Source organism: Haliaeetus albicilla, chromosome 10 (assembly GCF_947461875.1).
Source record: "Haliaeetus albicilla chromosome 10, bHalAlb1.1, whole genome shotgun sequence".
In the NCBI taxonomy this organism is placed as follows: domain Eukaryota; kingdom Metazoa; phylum Chordata; class Aves; order Accipitriformes; family Accipitridae; genus Haliaeetus; species Haliaeetus albicilla.
Genome location: NC_091492.1, coordinates 13,568,529 through 13,589,349, shown reverse-complemented (window position 1 = coordinate 13,589,349; position 20,821 = coordinate 13,568,529). Strand labels below are relative to the sequence as shown.

At 39.4% G+C, this 20,821-nt stretch overlaps 1 protein-coding gene across 13 annotated transcripts in view; it reads left to right on the top strand.

The window, feature by feature from the left end:
- The window catches only part of ZNF536 (zinc finger protein 536), a 357,464-nt gene that overhangs the window by 121,290 nt on the left and 215,353 nt on the right, over positions 1-20,821 (top strand). Inside the window, exon 1 of one of the 13 annotated variants that reach the window (XM_069793541.1) lies at positions 8,905-9,051. The exons of the other annotated variants lie outside the window; for them this stretch is intronic. The gene's annotated coding sequence lies outside the window, so the exon portion shown is untranslated. Of the gene's footprint in view, positions 1-8,904; positions 9,052-20,821 lie in introns of those variants that run through there. 13 annotated transcript variants of the gene reach the window in all.

The following is a 20,821-nucleotide window of genomic DNA, read 5'->3' as shown; positions in this document are numbered from 1 at the left end:
GGTTTATAATTTCATTGCCTATGCAAGGGAGGGGTGATGTTGGATTCTGAATTTGCTTGAAGATTTGATGCCAGTCTTTTCTGTAGTCCATAGATCACCAAAATATTTAATTTCAGCCTGTAATTAAAATAAAATCAGATTTTATAGGAATTCCAAGTCTTTGCAAAATATTTTAGACTCATTGGTCTGAGAAGGGTAAAAACTTTCTAAGCAGGGCTCCTGGTGGTCTGTATATGGTTGTTAATGGCAGGCTGTTTCTGGGATGTGTTGTGATACTCAAAGTAATTTAAAAATTGAGAGTGTAGTTTCCTGTTAAATATTGGGTGCTTTGTTGTGTAAAAGTTGATGGCAAAACTGTCATTGACTTCAATGGCAAAGATCCTAAAAGACCTGAAATTATGTGAGTTTGGGGAGTAATTTATTTTGTTCACAAATTGTCGGAGAACAGATAGGCATTTTCTCATGTTGCTTTGTTGCTCGAAATTATTTGCAGTGTTCTTCATGGAGCAATGCTTGGGCTGCTGATTGTTTGCATTGTAAACAGTTTGTTGTAAATATTCACCATGTTGATTAGTTGCAGAAGTCACATGCTGTTGTTTACGTTTCCTCATTGGCTAATAGATGTAACTGGAAGCAGATGCCTATCCTAATACTCTCTAAAAGAAAATCTATACTAAGTAGACTAAAAACTCTGCTCCTCCTTGGGGTTTTGTTTTATTAGCAACAAAAACAATAAAATAACAACAGTCAGTTCATGCCTTCTTCCCAGCTTTGGGTGCTTCTGAGTTTGCTCCCCTGGGTTGCATAGTGCACTCGCTGGACGAGGTCCTGGCCCCGTTGAGTTTGACGGCAGCACTCCTGTTGACTTCAGGAGGAGGCGAATTCTCTGCTGGGAGGTTGCAGTCTCCTCACCCCGCTGGGATAATGCACCACCTGCTCCGGGCCCACACAGGAGCCCACTTAATCATTTCCAGCAAGTGCTTTGCTTGCTGATGGGTGGGGTTTCCCAGGGAGTCACAGCCAGCCTCTTGCACGGCCAAGCCATTAGGAATTGCTGTGTTTAAATGTTACAATCTAATATACAGCTCAGGGTTACTTTGACAAGTTATTGAAGCTCCTTTTTTTTCATAAATATTCCTGCTAGTGAAACTGGTTTGCTGGAGTACTCAAAGATTGAATGCAAAAGGGCAGGAGCAACAAAGAGCAAAAAACCATTTGCAACATCAATGAATGTATGTGAGAAAGGGTCCTGAATATCTCTTAATCTCTAAGTTGAAGTAAAACTTTTGTTTAGATTTCCCTCAATGCAGTTTCTTTCCTGGGACTGATAGCTGCACTGTTATTTTTCCGAGACTGTTTATGTGGAAGGGGGACTAGATGGAATAAAGCTTAGATTATTGTTTCTCCATTTCACTCTGGTAAGTGCTACTGGGGAGAACACAGGATCCTGGCTGTCCGTGTTCCATTAGGTTTGTATTTAATTATGGTTCTTCCTTTTTCTCCAGGCACTCTCCAGCTTCCTGGACCACACACTACAATGTTTAGCTGGTCACTGTTTTTTTCTGTCCTGCTGAGCACCCTCAATTCCACCTAAAGTGAATGGGAATTGCTGAAGCTCAGCACTCTCTAAATAAAGGCCCCTATTATCGATGTCACTGTTTGAGATGATAACTTGTGCCATGCATAAAGAGTGAAATCACTGTGCTTTTTTAATTCCTTCATATGAGATTTTGCTACTCTTTACTTTTCTCTACTGCTCAATGGTCCAGCTAGATAGCATGGCTTTTGAAATAGGTGATGCCTTCTCTAATTAGGCACCATTGCAGTTACTGATGGATTCAGACAATTTTGTGTTCGAAGTTAATGAATGTTGGCTTTGATCAGCCTCCGACTGTGATTGGTAGCAGTAGTTTTATCCATGCTTTATGCAAGTCACCCAAACCTCTTGGTCATACAGAATTGAGCTAACAGTCTTACAGAAAAAAAAAAAAAAATCCCTTTAAGTGAGCCATTTTCAGAATGTACCATGTGCAAGAAACCCAGCCTACCTGACTCCTAAAATAGATGCAAGGAATGTGTAGGAAACCCCAAGTGTTTCATTTGAATCTTAAGTACGTGGTCAAAGGTTGTGCTGCAAAAGCTGTATATTCAATTGGGTTCAGCACAGGTGTCTTCCTCCTGCAGAGGCCACTTGGCTTCCCATCCTGGCTCTACTACCCCATCACTGTGAGTGACGTTCTAGAAAAAGGTGTCAAGCTCAAATAATCAGGCTGCCTTTAATGATCTGCGCAGCTGTCTCTGTCTCCTCTCCACACAGTTTCTAGACGCAAGGTACATGTGTCTGTCCCGCACCCCTCCACGCTGCTTCTCTCTGTGGTGCACGCTCACTGCATCAGAGCTCGCAGGGAGGAACCTGAACCTGTGTGACCGTTGTACTGGTGCTTTCCCCTTAGGGGTTTTGATGAATTTGCATTAGGTGATTATCCCCTCATGCATGTCTCAGAAAGGCAGGTAACTCCACATTGTCAGTTTTCCATCTGTAGCATGTGGATAATTATACTTTTCTGCCTCACATGGGTGTTGTGAGCACTAATTAGTTAATGTCTTTTCAGCACTTTTATCATACAAATACTAAGCAGTTATTGCTATAATTATTATTTCTTATTATTATGTTGTTCTTCAAATAAGGGATTTTGAGCACTCAGTTATGTCTGAGTATTTGAAAGTATAACTTCATATACATTAAATGACAGTGTTATGGTAATGCCAGTTGGTTGCTTTAAAAGGCTGATGTGTGTTTTATGCTTGGCAGTTCACAAACCCACCCCAACTGAAGCAGCATTTTCTTTGAAAATATCTCTAAAGTAACAAGATCATACCACCAAACACAGAAATCCAGTGTCTGTAATATAATAAGGCATAACGCGGTTTACATTAGCTGATTAATAGTGCATGCTTTGGGTGTGCTGTGAGCACTGGAAAAAACTCAGTTAGCTAGAGGGAATGTGGCTTTGGACATCAGTGGTTGAACTACAGCCGTGTCAATTCAGCAATGCGGTATTCCAGAGTTTGTGCCAAAGTCACGGGACTTCTGCAGAACTCCAAATTCTCAAACTCCAAATTTAAGTAAAACTTGGAAAAACAAAACAACTTAAGCAAAACTTAACAAAGAAAAAATGAAGCCATCATGTTTCCTGTGATGCGGTGTGGAAAGCACATGCCTACTGAGGGTCATCCAGGGGACAGTGAGCCCAGTCAGAATAATGCTTCCTCAGCTACAGAATCCAGCCCCAAGATCCCCTTGGCCATGGGGAATCCCGTAAGGCCAAGGGAATGCCTTATGCTCTATATGACATGATTTTCAAGTCTGGAGATCCTGTTTTTTGCACTAGGGAACTGAAATGCAACAGGTTTTTTTTCTCAGAGAAGGGGAATCCTGATGTGGGAAAGCTACTTCTTGCAGATGGAGGGCCCGGCTTCTGTAGCAGGCTTCCTTTTTCTAGACTACTGTGGAAGCTTTTCCATACGGTCTGAGGACAATATGGATGGAAGGATAATGGCATGAAGGATTCAATTTCCCAGGCGGAAAGCACAGGCATGGGAATAAAATTCTTATTATGGAATTGGATGCAGAACAAAGCAGATCTCTGGCAAGCATCTGAAGAACTGATTGATGATGGAGCACTGTGGGGGGAAGGAGTGGAGGCCGGCAGGTAGGGCTGGGTGGGTTGGGAACTATAGGAAGCTGCAAATCATCAACTTCTGGTCCACGAAGATCAGGAAAAATGAATGCAACTCAAGCCTTAAGCCATCTTTTTTCGTGGAGCCTCTTAAGGATCCATGAAAGCATGGCTGTAATTGGATTAGAGTTTGTGGGGAGGCACAAAGCCCCTGTGCAGATGTCCTTGACTTGCTATCTGCTTCCCTTGTGGAGCAGCTATGAATTTTGCTGGTGAGGAGAGGGCCATCATGCTAGGCTGTTGCTGGAGAGTGCGCTTTCCAGTGGGACTCCTCTGCACTACGTCACAGCTGGTTTCCTGCTTCATGACCACATGTACAACTGAAGTGGCTAGCTCATCCCAGACCAAACTGACAACTCTATCTGGCATGTGATGGCACAGAGCAGGGGGACACTGGGGGCTTGGGCATGAGCAAGGTATGGAGGTCTTTCAGCCATATTTTGGAGTGAGGAGGGCTGGGGCAGGGTTAAATGTGATAGACTTGATGGGGCTGCCAGGTTAGTCCTTTTGGCAGAAGGCAACTGCTGCCCTGCTCAGTTGGATGGATCACATCAGGATTTCTTTCGTTCCCAGCCTTTCCCATGAGATTTTCTGTGGGAAGGTATGATCTCCTCCATACAATAAGCTGTCAGCCTTGTGACAGCTGTATAGTGCCTGGACTGGTTTGTCTGCAAGTGAGGATTTTCCAGCTAAGTCTGTTTCTTACTGAGGATTGTCTGGAAGTGACTATGAAAACAGAATTGCCCTTTTTTGAGGGTTATTTTGAAAATGTCTGTTTGTAGTGAGGATGCTGTATATGATGTAGACAAATAACGTAGGAGAGTCTTGCAGCTCCTATGTGAACTGGCAAGGTTTTCTTGCAGAGTTGGAGCCGCTGTTACAAAATTCTTGGGCTTTGGTAAATTCAGCTCTAGAAGCGATTTAAAATCTACAATTAGGGTGGCAATAATTTTAAGTTAAATGCCTAATTAAATACAGAGAGGATATATATTTTTGAAATGTGACAACTCTCTTCTTGTAGTTGCCTGTGCTTACATACACACTGCAGTATTTTATGGTTTGCACCTGAAGTTAGTTATGCACTATGCCCAGCAGCTATATGAATATCCATTTATGTGACCTTGTAATCAGTTTATTAGTGTTTTAGTGCCTTGTTGCTGTTATTTTTATCAGCCTTGGCTGCAAGAAGTTAATTTCAATAGAATTTCATAAACTAAGATTGAAAGTAGTTCACCGAAAGTTATGAAGCAATAGATACAGTCTAGTCATGGCAGGTTTTTTCCTATCTTGAAGGAAGTCGCAACATAAGCTCTGGTGTTTTGTTGGTTTGGGGCTTTTTTTTAAGTGTTAATTTTACAGTTATTTTTATAATGTGTTTTCAGAAAGACAGGGTTTATAGAGATGTAACATTTTAGTAAACTAACAGATATCTCTGTGGGGAAAAAATTGCTACATTTTAGAGTGAACAAGTCCTTTTTCTGGTCGCAAAATCTTGTCTGTTTGTTTTTTGTTTTTTTTTCCAACAGCTGTATTGGCTGGTCTGGTAAAAGCTATTACATCTCTGTATAACACTTGTCATTCTTAGAACAGACTATCACAGTTCCAACAACACACCTACTACATACTGTAAACAATTTTATTTAATTGATGTCAGAATTAAATTTTATTTTTTAAAATAAATGCATGAGTGGATTATCTGGAGAGAAGTTTTTTAGTACCTATGATTGTAGTATGCAAAATTTAGTGAGGCCATTGTTCATACTTCATTTTGTGACTGTGACTAGGTGTTGCTTTGTTTTGGCAAATAAGCATGAATAAAAAGCCAACTTTCCAATGCATTCCCAACTGATAGGCTTAGGATATTGTGTGCCTGTATCATAAACCAGCAGATCATCCTATTGGAAAACAAAACAAAACTCCATTAATTAAGCACCTACTTGTAACTTTTTAGAATGTTTTTACACTTTTAGGAAGGGACAAATCCCATGGTGTCATCCATGAACATAGCTGAAGTAAAAGTGGCCCACTTTCAGTTTGAGCGAGAAACACCGTAATAGACTGGGTTGCTATTATAGCAAGTTTATTATTATTGGTATATAAGCTAGCTGGAGGCTTAAACACAAAGCAGCTGGGTAATTTAGCTAGCTCCTGGATCCAGTTAAAAAAAAATCTATGTTCTGTCCACAGTAGGCGAATGGTCATAGCTGAGAAACTACTATATATTAGATTGTACCACACCTGTGGCATGTTCACCGTTATAAGCTGTGTAGGCTGTAGAAAACATTAAATCCTCTCATTACTGCCTTACATAAGACAGACACTTCAAGCAGTTCCACGTTTATCTGAGATTACCAGTTAAACTCATTAAAAAGCAACTAGGGCTTGTTCACTCAATTGGATGTTTTCAGGATTTTGGTGTGCTTTGTGATTAACAACAGTATGTCTTTGATTAGGGAGATGACATTTTTGGGAAGACTTAGCCTTCCTGATGTTTTGTTCGCTGGGTTAAGTCTGAGGTGACAGGTATGTTGTTAGCTCTCTCACCCTTTGTTGGTAAAGCTAAACTTGTGAAAATGGAACTAAAATTTTTTTTTTTTTTTTTTTTAATTTGAGGAAGAAATGCACCATTAACACTTCAGGTTCTAGCCAAGCTCAGGCACTGGCAGCAATTACAGGCAACTGATGGAATAAATTGTTTGGAAACCTCTTTATCATTAATGTTTCTTTTTTGTTTACACCAAGTAAATGAAGGAAAGAAACTTTGACTTGTAACCAGGTAGCAGTACATTGAACTTCTTACTACCAGCGTCCTGGTTTTCTTTGGCCATTCCCCCCCACCTTGTTTCACACTTATTCACATGAAGTTGCACACTTGTTGCTACTCACTAAATAAAACCTTACGAGTTTCTTTAAACCCGTAAGTAAATTTAGCCCAGTGTGTGGTTTCACAGAAGTCAATGGGGCCATATTGGTGGATTCCTCTGTTCAGAAACATAAATGCTTTTGGATCAGAGCTGACAGGTGTGAGCCTCCATGGACAGGGACTGTTTTCTTCTTTTGTACTAGGAAGTTATTGTCTCCTTAGCTGTAGTGCAGGGTCCTGGATCTGAATCTGGCCAATATCAGGAAAGACATTCAGGCACTACTGTAACACAAATAAGAATAATAATGGTATTTAACATTGCTTTTTTCATAAATCAATCAAAGAAGTCAAAGCAGCAGGCATAACTAATATTACTTAGAGTCAGATAGGGCTACATCTCTTTCATAAAAAGTGTTTTTCTGCAATATTTAACCATTGTTGCCAACAATCATCAATATTAATCCTTAACAGCAACATGATAACCAAGCTAGCAGATAAAATGGCTGTTAAAAAAGTAGGAAAAAAAGGAATAATAGGATTGTGGAATTTTAATATTCTCCAGCTATTTATTAAAAAGTGTTTATTTTGTATGTGTTTATTTCTAATAATCAACTGTAACATTACTTTGCAAAAAACTGTAATTGCTTCTTAATTTCAAATCCCAGTTCCTTTGTGCTGTATACAAAGGTAGGATATTTCTGTACTTATTGTTCACAGCACTCTGTGTAAAAAATCACGTTCATTTCAAGAACCTGTTATGGTATTGATTCTGGTAAAGACTTCCATTAACTGACCAATCTAAATCTCATAAGTGATGTCAGGATAGTTATGCATTTGCTTGGTTCAAGTATTCAGCCATTATGTTAGAATGCAGGCAGTGTCTGAATATGGCTGTTAAATTATTTCTAAATACCGAACCAGAACAGCTTAACAGTTCTGCAGTTTGAGACTGACACAAAAATGACAATCTGCCACCTCTTTGTTTTTTAAATATTAACGTTGTATTGGGATAGTATTTTTGGAGTAAAAACCTGTGGCACGAGAGGATAAGTGACATAAACAAAGGCAGCTGGGCTGCATGAAATAATGGAACAATAAGGCCCTTACAGCCGTTCTCATCACTCCAGTATGTTAATTAGCATTCTGTTGTGGCCGCAACACTGAAAACATGTAATCTGTATTGGTGTACTGTACAGCTGTGAACACACATTCTTTTTTGTTAGTCCCTAGAGTTAGCCTTGCCATTGGCATATGTGTGTGGGCCAAAAGTCAAACCATCACCACTAAAATACCACGCTATAGAAGCAAAAGAGATTTTCTTTTATTTATTTCCATCGTAACCTGTGATGTAATCTGGTTACACAGCTTCTGTCTGTCTGCTGATTTTTTTATCATTTTGCGTGTGTATGTATGCATGTCAGCGTGTGTCTGTGTGTATGTGCAAAGGAGTGTGTGTATATAAGGCCAAACTAATAATCTGAAATAAGTGATTTAGGAAGATAAAATGTGCTATAAATAAATGAAAGCTTTTTCCTCAATAGAATAGTTTAAAAAGTCTGCCATGAGGAACATTACAGCTATATTTTCTTTTTCATGGGTAAAGCTAGTCGGATATTTTTATTTGTAATTTTATTAAAGAAAAATAGTTCAGAAATCATCAGTGCTTCAGTGAATTCAGCTGCACAGGCATGGAACGCTTGCATTTTTTAAAATTTTGATACAAATATGTAAAAAAGCAGTGAAAGCAGAACAGAAGAAATATGATTAAAGAAAAAAAAGTTGCCATTTATACTCCCTTTTAAAAGAATTCATATTAAAGTCAGGATATCAGCCCACTGCATCCATGTTAACCTTACTTGACCAGGGGTTAGAGGAGACCACCTAAGGATGATTTGGTCAGATGGAATTCATTCCCCATTTGAGGGGTTTGGTATTTCTTTGTAGTGCTCCTGTAATTTAAAAATGTGCTGACCTCTTCTAATGCATAGGTATTTACCTAGCAAAGAAGCCTACCTTTTGGATCATAAATTAGATTTAAAATTAAGAAATAAGATTTCTAGTATTTCCTCTTAAATGTACATTTATGCAGCAAATATTCACTTGTCAAACCTGTTTGCTAGTTTCCATTTATTACTTCGCTGTGATGATCTCTGTACTCACACACACACAAAAAAAAGAGGTAGGAAAAATTTTTCTTAGAAAATAACTTGCGGTGCTCTTGGGTGAATACATCCTTTATCCATACTCAGATGATAAGAGTGAAGGCTTAGCTCATATTTCTGCACTAATCTACTTCAAACCTGATCTTGAAAAATTACCCTCATTGCACAAAGAAAATACAGCATTTAAGTCACCATGCTGATCAAATTTGGTTCTGCTTTTTGACTGTGGAGGGAACAAATTGTTTGGTGATTCTGTGATGTGAACCAGCGTCCACTAGGGAACCGAGTAAGTTTTTTGTTTTTTTGTTTAACCACTTTCTTTCTTTCCCAAGTAGATTGTAACTCTTTTAATGAGACAGATAAATTATTATAATATCGTATTTGTATGCAAAGTATTGAAAGGTTAAAAAAAAAAAAAGCTTAATAGTTTATATTGCTATTGATAGCATGGTTTTAGACTAGAGATACTAAATATTTAGATTTCATGCTTGCATTACTGTTTTTATGGAACTAAAATTCAGGAATGCTGCTTTAAAAATGAAATTTCTACAGAAATAAAATACAGGCTGTCAAAAAGGGAATAAGAACAACAACAAAAATGTTAGTAGCTGTCTCTGAATTTGTCTTTATAGTGGCAAAAGTATATAATTAATAGAAGAATTTTAGCTCCAGATGTGGCTATACTATAATAGAGCCTTATAAATGCTACAGAAAGAAAAATTGCTTGGAACGAATGAGAACCAAATCAAGAGCACACCTGGGTTTGACAAAGATTGCATTTACTGACTGCTGTGCTATCACATTACAGAGAAAGACCAAGTCTTTGGGAGCAGCTGTAGAGAAAGGCCTGGCAAATCTGCATGCAAATAGCAGCACATTGTTAACTTAATCAGATGCCGAGGAAAAGATGTGCCAGACCATGAGGATGATCTATAAACAAGTACAGAGTCCAGAGAGATTGTGAGGGCTAGGCAGATTAAAAAGGTATACCACAAGGGTTCTGTCCTTGGGTCAGATTCTCGTCTTTTATGTTGCCTGAAGGTTACTGCCATTCAAGCTAACTTATCACAGTGTTTGTTACAACCCATTGTAGTAAATTTGTCAAATAGTACCCGGTTTGTTCTTTGCACAGATATAAATAATTGCATATTATTTTGGGAGTTTGGTAGCTCTTTGTTCCTTGGTGGTAGAGATACGGGTATTATTTTCTGAAGGAACAGTGTGTGATTTCATAACTCCCATCAAATAATATTACAGTATAAATGTCCCAGTGTAGTGAGATAAGAAATAGTGTGATACACCATATAAAGAGACAGATCTTGCATTAAAAGAAAATATTTCTTATAAACGGAAGTGCCCGGACTAAAATCATCTTAAGAAAGTTAGACACCTGCTCTTTATATCATTTATTAATATTAACGGGAATATATGTTTAAAATCTTCTCTAAGTCTAATATCATAAAAAATAAAGAAGTAATACTATTTAATCACCCACAGCTTAATAGTGCCTTAGTTGTTTACTGCCATTGCACTAATTGCTCTGTACTAATGTGTTTTTGTGTGATTTCCAGTAGTGCTAAAAGAACTGAGATCCATAACCAATTAAATATAGTGTTTTTATGTTAAAAATATATCTGCTGTAGACTAGCAAATGAACAGTGGTATTCTTTTAAAAATGAGAGACTTGGCAGTTGCATAGCTGCAGAGTAGTAGGTATTTTTCATTGCATCTTTTCCACAGTGACACTGAAGTAATCTTTATGAATAAGCAAACTGCAGAAAGCTGAGCATTTTATATTACAGGCGAGAATCTCCTCTCTCACAGTTATAAATCAGGTATAACTTTATTAAAGACAGAGGATTTACACCTACCCAAAAGAGGTGGACTCAGGCCTTTTGTTCTTGCAAATGGCTCTTCTTTTTGTTGGAAATGCAACTTTTAAAATCTGAAATACAGATTCATCTCACACAAGCACCTGAGCATAAATATTTCGGCTATACCTGCCACATGGCAAACTGTGTATGGGGCCAGCCGTGCCAGGCAGGCAGCCCAAGCCGAAGGAAGTTGTTTGGGTCCCTGACTTTATCATAGGGAGCAGGACAGAAATGATGTTCAGAGACTTGTAGGAGGGGAAGCAACACCGTTTATATACTGTAGTGTACCCTGCCAGAGGGTTAATTGAGTAACATTGTTGTTGGCTCCAGAAGGAGCTCGCTGCCTGAGACAGGGCACCGCAATGGAGACTGCAAGGGTGAGCGAGGTGAGGGGAAATTGGACATAATAGCATTAATAATAATAATTAAAGACTAAGAGTAACAAAAGAACACATAACTAATACACCAGTCTCTTGCTTTTTATTACAAAATTAATATTCATATGAATGCTATCAGAGCTAGTCAGTATTAAACTGGTAAGACAAAAGCCACATTGTAATATATTATACAGTATACTGCAAGATGTTTGTTTCTGTGGATTTTGACCAGCTGAAAACAAACTAACAGCACTACCAAATAGTCTGTTTCCAGGTCTTCAGCACAAGGCCCTTAGTCAGTATAGGATCCCCAGACCCACAGAGCAGGACCGCTCATCACTTTATATGGGGGGAGGTAATGAGATCAATTAGATCCTCATCCATTGAACTGTAGACAGCTGTTGGTGCATAATAATCATCATTAGAGATGGGTGGATGTGGGATATTTGATTTGCCAGACTACCCGCAGGTATTCTAAAGATGCCAGACTTGACTCTTGAGTATTTTGAGTACTTGAGGCCAACATTTTCTCTGAAGTCTCTCCTGGGTCTATTGATCATAAAAGAAGAAAAGGTACATCTGAGAGCAAGGAGAGCTAGAAGGCTGCCAGGCTGTTTTTCAGGGCTGGAGAAAGTTGAGTGGATAAACCCTGCCAGCTGCTACAGAAGCACCGCCCTTTTCAGGGCCACGTGGAGCTTGTGAGCAACTAACCCCAGCATTAGCTGCCATCCTGATTTCAAACCTCAGCAGCCATGCTCATTAGCCAGCTTCTTGTTCTCTCTTCACAATAGTTTCATGGTAAGAATTGCACCTATTTTAGGTTTGGGTGTATTCTCTCTCTGTCCATCCCATAGTTCAAATGTTACCTATTAACAAGGATCATCTCCATTCTGGTTGTATACCAATGCAACCAGTTTGTGTGTTAATGAAGTTAGTCTGATTTTGACGTTGCTTTTTGGAGGATGGGTAATGTAATCTTATCAGTATTTCAGTCTGAGCCTTTAAACCACCAATAGGTTTTATAAGCACCACTAGCACGTCCAGAATACAGTCACTGCGCTGTGATCTGCGATTGTTTGTGGTTACTAATTTCAGACTTTTCTTTGACGCCTAAATAAATGCTTGTAGCATTTGATACTTATATGTTTAAAATGTTATAAAACTGTGTTAACCAGTGCTGTTATTGATATACATCCTTGCAGCTCTGTATGTTTTGCACTTTTAACCTTTATAATAATTCTTATAATTGAGAGTCCTTTTTTGAGATAGTGAGTGCTGCTATTCCAGTAGAGTAAATATGGTATATGTTACTACTGTTTAATTTTGATTTGGTAGTGTAAGTAAACAATCCACTTATTTTGGTAGGCTTCCTTATTCATTTATACTCCTTAAAATAGGTGTGAGTTTCCAGTGTAAAATGATGGTATCTCCCTGGTTAAATCATGTTAGTATTTATGGGAGTTTAGTAAAAACAGCCCAACATTTATGGGATAGTGGGAATTGGAGTGAAAGCAAATATGTGCAAGAGAGAAAATGTGTGTGAGATGAGATCTTCTGAATCCTCATCTGAGTTTTTGACAGTGCTTCTGGCATATCCTTATGACCTTTACTGCTGTTGTTTGACACCTAAGTCTAAACCCATTCCTGACCTCACTGGGTGTATACATGAGCAACAGATTTGGCCCCAATTTGGAAGATAATACTTAGGTACCCTGCAAGTTGCTCTGAGGATTAATTTGTTAATGTTTGTACAATACTCTGAATATATAAAGTGCTGAATAAGTGTTTAGTAGTATTAAGTCCCTGTGCATTGCTTATGTATCCTCAATATCAGTACAGACTGTGGGTTTTGCTTTTATGGACTAGTAGAGCTTAGAAAGGAAGAAAAGGAAACAGATATTATGGTTCCAGCAACTAGTGAAATAAAGCAACTGGCAAAATGTGCTCTGTTTTACATGCACACAGATAATATTTGGGTAGATGGTCACACAGTACCAGTGTGCAAATATTTATCTGTTTGCAAAGAGAATCTCAGCCTTTATTGCCCGATGCTGCAAACCATTATTCTTGTAAACACCATTGGATTTCTCATCTGCATAAAGACTATTTTTAAGACTAAGGGTTTGTGGAAAAAGAATCTAACATATCTTTTTAGATTAAGTTTACTCTACTGGTTTTATGGCCTAGCATGTTTTTGGTAGATCAACTAGTTGATTGCACTTGAAGATTCATCTGCATAGTGGTCGGTCTTTCCTTAGATTTGCTTTCATGATGTGTGCAAGAACAAATTAAGCTTTTGCACTTAAAACATACTGAATATCTGAGATGATGGCTAGATTGCAGGTAATAGGAATTTCTTAGTTCTCTTTGATGGTTGCACTGTCATCATCAGTTTGGTTATAGCAGCTGCTCCTTTCTTGCCAGTCGATTTTATTTCCTGTTCTCGAATAATCTCTCTCATTCAGAGGAAGGTAAAGACAGCCATCTTCTTGAAAGCAGGTAAAATGTGATAAAAGAAAGTGATGAAAGAAGACATCAAGCCAGACGTTCTCTCTGTCCGGCATGGCTGAACTAGGGTTCAGACGCTACTTTAGAGATTTCACTATACTTTTCATTAGAGATGTATCAGTGATGAAGTATCATGAGATGGAATATCAGTATCATCTGGGGAAGAGCCAGCAATGAAAATATGTTTTGGGCCGTGAAATTTCAATGCATTCATTAATCAGAAGACATTTTATCTCCGTGATTCTGGATTACCCAGGCGGTTCTCAGCCTCGGTAGTGGAAGGCAGTGTGGAAGCCCTATGAGTGCAGGAGCAGCATTCCTGACACTGCCTGAGAGGGGCTTTGTGCATGGTGTGAGCAGAGCAGCGCTGAACCCTGACCTCAGCTCTGGACAAGTACATGAAGTTTCTTTCTACTTTTGATTTTTGACTAAAGCCTAGTTCTTAAAAGTTATCGTATTGTGTTTAGTGGAAATGAAAAGGGGAAAATCTACATGAGAGAGTCAGCAGGGGAATGTGAGATCCTTACGTTCACTTGTCTTCTTTCCAGTGCTGTTGTCTTCCAAACAGAATTTACTTTCCTTCAATTTTTTTTTATTCCTTCTTCTCACTGGGTGCCTAGCTGTAACCGTAAATGAATGTATCTGACAGGTGGCCCAGCGCTGAGGTCCCAATATCACTTGGCAGTTGTGCCTTATAAGATGCAAAAGAACGTTGTATAGGAAGAGCGGTGATGGGTCGTCAGCTCAAATAGTGCCATGTTTCTCCTCCCCTCCCTGTACTAAAAGTTATAACATCATGTTTCGGTCACAACAGTCAGCAAGTAGTATGAACCAAGCAACATTACGGTTATAACTAGTTACAGGTTACAATTACAAAGGTTACCACTGTGAGGAAAATTAAGAAAATATTGCCAATTAATGTTTTTGCTAACTACAAGAATTGAAAGATCAAAAGTTCTTTTGTATCCTTCCCCCATCACTCCAGCTCTTCCCAGATAATTCCAGTCATTTATCTCTCCAACTCAGAAGTATTTTAAATTAAGCTAAAGGGGGAGGTGATCATCACCAAGTAATTATAACTAGAATCAGAAGCAAAACTTGAAATGCAGTCTCCCAAGGTGATGCAGTTATTCCTGGGTGTCAAAGCAAATCTCCCTCTTCTCTATGCCGACTGTGTCTGGACATAGAGGGCAGCTGGAGTCTGACCCCAAAGTACAGTAATGTATTGTGGTAGTCTGCTGGTATCAGAAATGGAGCAGGATGGAAGCAGTTGGGATCTCCCAGTGTCTAGACCAATTAACTCCACGTGTGTCCTGATATCATCAGTTGTGACTGAAACGGGTATTTTTGTGGTCCATACTGTCTGTTTTTCTGATGGGCAAAAAGGACCCATCTTGTGGCTGAGTTAATCTTCTCTCAGGTGTCATTCCAGTTTTTAAACATACCTTATTCTAAAGTAAAGCAGCATTCATAAAATGCAAGATTGAAAGGCACGGCACACGTTAAGTCAGAGCTTCAAACGGTACTGCTGTCCTGAACAGAGACTCTGGAATTTTGTCTCCAATTCATCTGCCTGTACAAAGATTGCATGGATGTGAAGTGTTCCATTGTACATAGATACTCTCCATCACAGTCCTCTCCAGCAAAAGAGGCTGAAGCCTTTTTTAGCACTAATGACCATATAACTACAGCATTGAGATACATGATGTTTATAATCTTGACAGTCTACTGTGCGGCCTCCCCATATTTTTTTCTAAGTAGTGTCTGTCAGGCACAACTACTACATACACCTGCTTTTTTTTAATACCATGACTAATAACTGTGGCGATGCAGCAGTAGAAGGCAATATATTGTAGAAAGCAGTATAGTGTATGGGACCTCCAAACTTCTGCTGCTTCAGAATTGTTTAGTAAATGTCACAGAAGCATAGTCTGTTGTAAACATAAAAAAATGTATTAATGGCTTCATTATTTTTTCCAATTCTTTTGTTGCTGAGTGTGTTTCTGCTAGCAAAAGCACCTCTGAACAGTATTGTATTGCTTCCTGTGTTGATCTGGGACTTGTAAGAGGCTAGATCATTATCAGTCATCTTGTAAGTGTTTTGTTCTACTTGTGGGTACTCGTTTGACTGTCTTCACTGCTCCTGAAGTTTCACCCACGTTGCACCAAGTAAGGTCTCTTAAAGATGCTGGTGGCACAACTTTTTCATCTAGGCTTTCTTCCTACATGCAAAATAGATTTCTTTGCAACACTCTGGTCAAAAGAAAGCTGCTATCTAACCATGGCCATTTCTACACTGCAGTGCGCTAAGTCCGAATTCTGTGCTCTCAGCAATCCCTATAGTCCAAAGCAATGGGCATTTTTTTCCATAGCTGTGACATAGATTGAATTCCTATCCATTATCTTCACAAAAAGTGATGGCTCATTTTTCAAAGTACTGATTGGCATAAATTTTGTGGATGACTGTTTTTGATGATGATTATTTTTATAGATGGGTTATTTGCTATGCTCTTCAAGTGCTCCCCAGGCTTTGACTCCTGATGTTGTCCAGGCAATTGAGCTGGTATACCATAGCCTGTTTAACTAGTCTCATGGGATACCGTTTGCCGGCTCACTCATCTAAATTGGTGTTAGTGTAGTGTGTGGAGTGGAAAGACTCCCTTCAGTTAAGGCAGTATTTTCCAGACCAGGGGTTTTACTTTTTGTTTTGTTTTGTTTTACATGGTTTCCCTATTTAGAAGCTGCTGTTGCTGGGTGACTGCTGGCATTCTGCTGGATAACTTTAGAAAGCCATAGCCTGGCTGAATAGATCATGTCACAATGCTAAACATTAGAGGTAGAATTGCATCCGGTGTCTGTTGTTGGCTCTTGTTCTGTCAAGGCTAGAAAAATGCTAGCTGATTTGATAAGCAGTTAAAACATCCTCTGAAACAGGAGCATGAAATAGGCTGGATTTGTACTCAGTGAGAGCTCTGTAATGGCAGAAGTGTGCATGACCAGATATTCCTGACCTCTACCAATGGGCTATTGGCCCGTCTGCTACTCCGAGTTTTTGCTGTCATCAGCTGTGCTGCCAGGGTCTGTTCTAGCCAACTCTTCTAAGCCATGGCCAGCTTGCTGGGAGCAGAGACCACTGGGCTTCTCAGTGCAGATTTTGAGCAGAATGGCAACTGGCGCAAAGCTCTTGCTTTGGCACCCTTCAGTCATCCAGGTTCTGTTCTTTATCCCTCTCTTCCCAGCTTTTCTCTTGCCTTGCCAAAGAAATGTGGCACTAGCAGAATCTTCCATTCTGGGCAATTATTTTAGGTACTCTTTGCCAGGCGACCCAGAATTAGGGTTTTTCCTCAAATTAGTTCCAGAAAAGAGTCTGAGGAAAGGGAGACAAGAGGATGGATTTGTCAGCTTTGGTGTTTGGTGTCTTAGGGCCATGTTTGCTGGCTCGTTTTGTCTACCTTGTGAAACTTTAGGGCAGTCCAACACAGAATTAGTTTCTCTTGGGACTGCAGTCCCTGTTGTATCAACCCAGATGCCTTGCTTCTCTCTGGAGAAGCCAGAAAATAGTAGCAGTGGCTGTTTGCAACAGGTTTCTCCAAAAGCAAACTGGACATGAAGATAGACTTTGGACATACCTCTTTTTTTCTGAAAGTTGTTTCAATGACCAAAGGAAATTGAGAACTTTTTGCTTTTGGAATAGTTCCCTGTTTAACTGTGGTGAAAAACCCAATTTGATCTGAGATCCCTGCACAGCCCCCTCAGAGTGACCTCCCAGAGCTGACGATTTTCTTGCCTGTAAAGTTTGTTCCCCCCTAAACCTCATTTCAGAGCTTGAAGCAGAAGTTGTGAATTTTTGCAGAGTTTATTTGGAAGTTAAGCATACATTTAGCATGCTAAATGCGTGGTCAACAATAAAAAGAGAGAAATGTAACTCCTTACTATCTTCGGACTGTCTTAAAGAAAGCAATGAATTGTCCATTTTTCTCCCTCTCAGTTTTGGTAGGAAACCCTGAGCTTTTATTGTCCCTGGCTCCAACTGTGAATAAGCACTACAGGTTCTCCCAGAAGGCTGTGGAGCCTTGGCTCTCAGCTCCCGGATTTGACCCTGCAGTAGCTGCTTGAATTCTCTGCTGAAAATGAGCACAATCCTATTAAATATTCTGCACAAGAATGGGGGTGAGGGCGGGCGGTGGGTGAGGGGGTGTCCCTTTAAAAGCACTGGGTTAGTAGCAGCACAATTAGACTTTACTGTCTGTAGTTCCTACTATACCTCTGAAGCACTTGTATGGAATGGATGCTTCAAATTAAGTATGACCTGGTTGTCCAATCCCAATTACCTAAAGAATCCCTCAATTTGCTTAACAATTCCCTCACAGCTATTATGGCTCTGACTGATTGTCCCCAGGACTCTCTTAGGCTTACAGCTAATGTAATTGATTCTTCAGTAGTAGCCTGAAGGGCCATTTGGCTTCAACCATGGTCGGGAGATTTTTTTTTTTTTTGAGCTAAGTTAAGAGAATGGTTATTTTTTATAGTCATTCTGGTTTTGGAGGGTGAGGGTGGAGGGTATAATCTGGACACAGCTTGGAACAACAGTTCCTGCCAGATGGGGAAGTATTTTCCTTGGGCTTTCAGTTAAACTGGCTTTGGATGGAAGGTCTATGTAGACTTCAAACCCAAATTTGGGCGGGTATTTCTGAAAAAGAGCTGTAGTGAAGGCTTCATTCTGACATTTTCCTCTCTTTCTTCCTCTTAGTCAAAATGGCAAGAATGTTTGGGTTTTTTTCTGTACCTGAATGAACATCAGTCACGATAGATGCACCGTTTCAGTTGTGACAAAACTATCAATCCTCAAATGGTCTCATTCAGAAGGACTGCGTACGAGGGTTGTTTATTAGCTTATGGAAGAGGTCTTTGACACTGTAAAGTTGATTGTCTTTTCATCATCAAGGACTAGATAAAATTCAGTAGACTGTGTTAGCAAATCTACATTAGTGAGGGCACTCATAACATCTCATGCTATCATGTTGGGATCTTACATTCTAAGTTGTGTTGTAGCTTTTTTTGGACACTTTTACTTTTCACTGGGAAAAACTGGATAGCTGCAAACACAGAATTCCATCAAAATCATTTCCACAATCCTCATCCCCTTTTTTCACCAAATCCCACAAAACCATAACTGGAACACACAGTAGTGGAAGTAGCAGGAGATCAGTTTAAAACAGATAAAAGGGCACAGTGAGTAGTGAACTTCTGGAACTTGCTGCCAAGGGAGTTTGTAGAGGCAGACAGCATCAGCAGGCTCAGAAGGGGATTAGACAGATTCATGGAAAACAGCTCAATAAACAGATAATAATAAACAGGTCAATAAACAGCTAAAAAAATGCTATAGCTTTGAGTCACGAAGGGCACTAACTTCCTACATATCTAGAACCTTAGAATTAAGGTGCTTAGACACTACCTTGCTGAGAATGATAAAGAGATGTTCAGAATTTCTTTTTCAAAGGCGTAACTGGTATTTCTCAGCTTCTCAGTTCCTGCTGGCCAGGCTGATAAAAAAAGTTAATGTGTTTACATCACTGAGGTAAACTAGTACCTTCTCCTTTTTTCATATCTTTCATTTCCTATGGAAAGAGGGATGCACTTTATCTGGGAAATGGGAGAGAACAGTTATTTGATTGGTTAGGTGTGAGAAGGAGGGAGGAAGAGAAAGGGAACTGGAGTCTGTCTGAACACAGGGATCAAAGTGAAAGCTTACCATGAGTTGCTTTTCTACCTGAAATCTGTAAGGAAGGAGATGACTCCATTATTGGGGGTTCTTAAAGGAATGGTTCACTAAAAATGTTACCGAGTTTGGATCTCTACAGCTCTGGCAGTCTCTGAAAATGCTACATTCTCAAAAATGTCTTCAAGTCCAGAACTGTACCTTAAGTGTACCTCTTACCAAGACAGACTAGGACCTTACTGGTCAATGGAGGACCCCACGGCAGTATTAGCACTCAGATATGAGAGACTCCCTCTCCATGGCAGAGTATATGTTGTCTATATTGCTTAATGCATTTTAAAAAGATGATGTCAACATTAACTACTAAAATGATGTACTTGCCAACAGAGTAATGCACAATATTCCCCACCTCACTTCCATGTGCAGTCCATTAATTAATGTCTTTACAAAATGAACCTTGTAAGTTACAATTTAGTCTTGATTCCTGTAAAACATGATTTTGAAACAAGCGTTCATGGCGAAGCAGTGGAAATGCCAGCTGCCCTTTGGTGAAACACTCAGTGTAGTTTGGATTCTAGAACGCTATTTTTCCCCCACAAGGTAGGGGAATACTGTCTAAAAGTTAGGTTATCTGTGTTTGCTTCTCACAGAAAAGGCATAAGGATCTTGAGAGGATTTCGTTCTCCTTAAAGACGGGTGTCTAATTTAGGTAGACGAGCTGCTGGAACAGCGGCAAATAGGTGAGATAGATCCTGTCCTAAAAAAAAGACTAGAATAAAACCAGAAAGTGCAAGTCATATCATGTGCCAGACCATATCATAGTCTGGCAGAGAAATGGCTCCAGCCAATACTAGCAGTACTTGTTTGCAAGTTATATTTTCCTCATCTGTTGTTCTGTACCTGCAAAGTGACTCTGCATCTGCTTGAGATTTCAAGAGCATTTCCTGATTGAAAATTCACTTTGATTACCTCTTTAGCTGGTGAAACTTACTTGTTGCAATTAATGGTTTATAAGCATACCAGTGACCACTGATGCTCTGCATTATAGAAACATTAAATATGATAACCCCCCTCCCCCCCAACATTTCTGGTTAGTGACATCTCTCACAAGCAGTGCTGATGTTTTGCAGTCTTAATTTAAGAAGGTATTTCAGCCTGTGCTTAAGTTTATAAATTCTTAAATTTCATGCAAAGCTGCAGAGTAGCAGTCAGTGAGTATCCAGTGATGATGCAGTAGCAATATTAATGTGGCCATTGTATGCATTCTGCTTCGTTATTCCAAAAATTTTTCATTGTAAATGCTTATTAAACTATCTTCCTTCCTGTGTAGGAAGTCTTCGAAATGAATTGATACCTCTTGACCTTTGAAAGAGCCCCATGGGTATCCCAAAGGTGTATGGTCCCCGAGAGGGGAAAATGTTACTCAGGATACATAGGAACTGTCAACTGGTTGCTATGGAAGATCCTACACAATAAGTAGAAGGCCCGATGATAGTGTCAAAAGTGGATAATAAATAGGAATTCTTATGGGAACTTTTTGAGGAAAAATGTGTACTTATTTTTGATTGTGTTCATTGT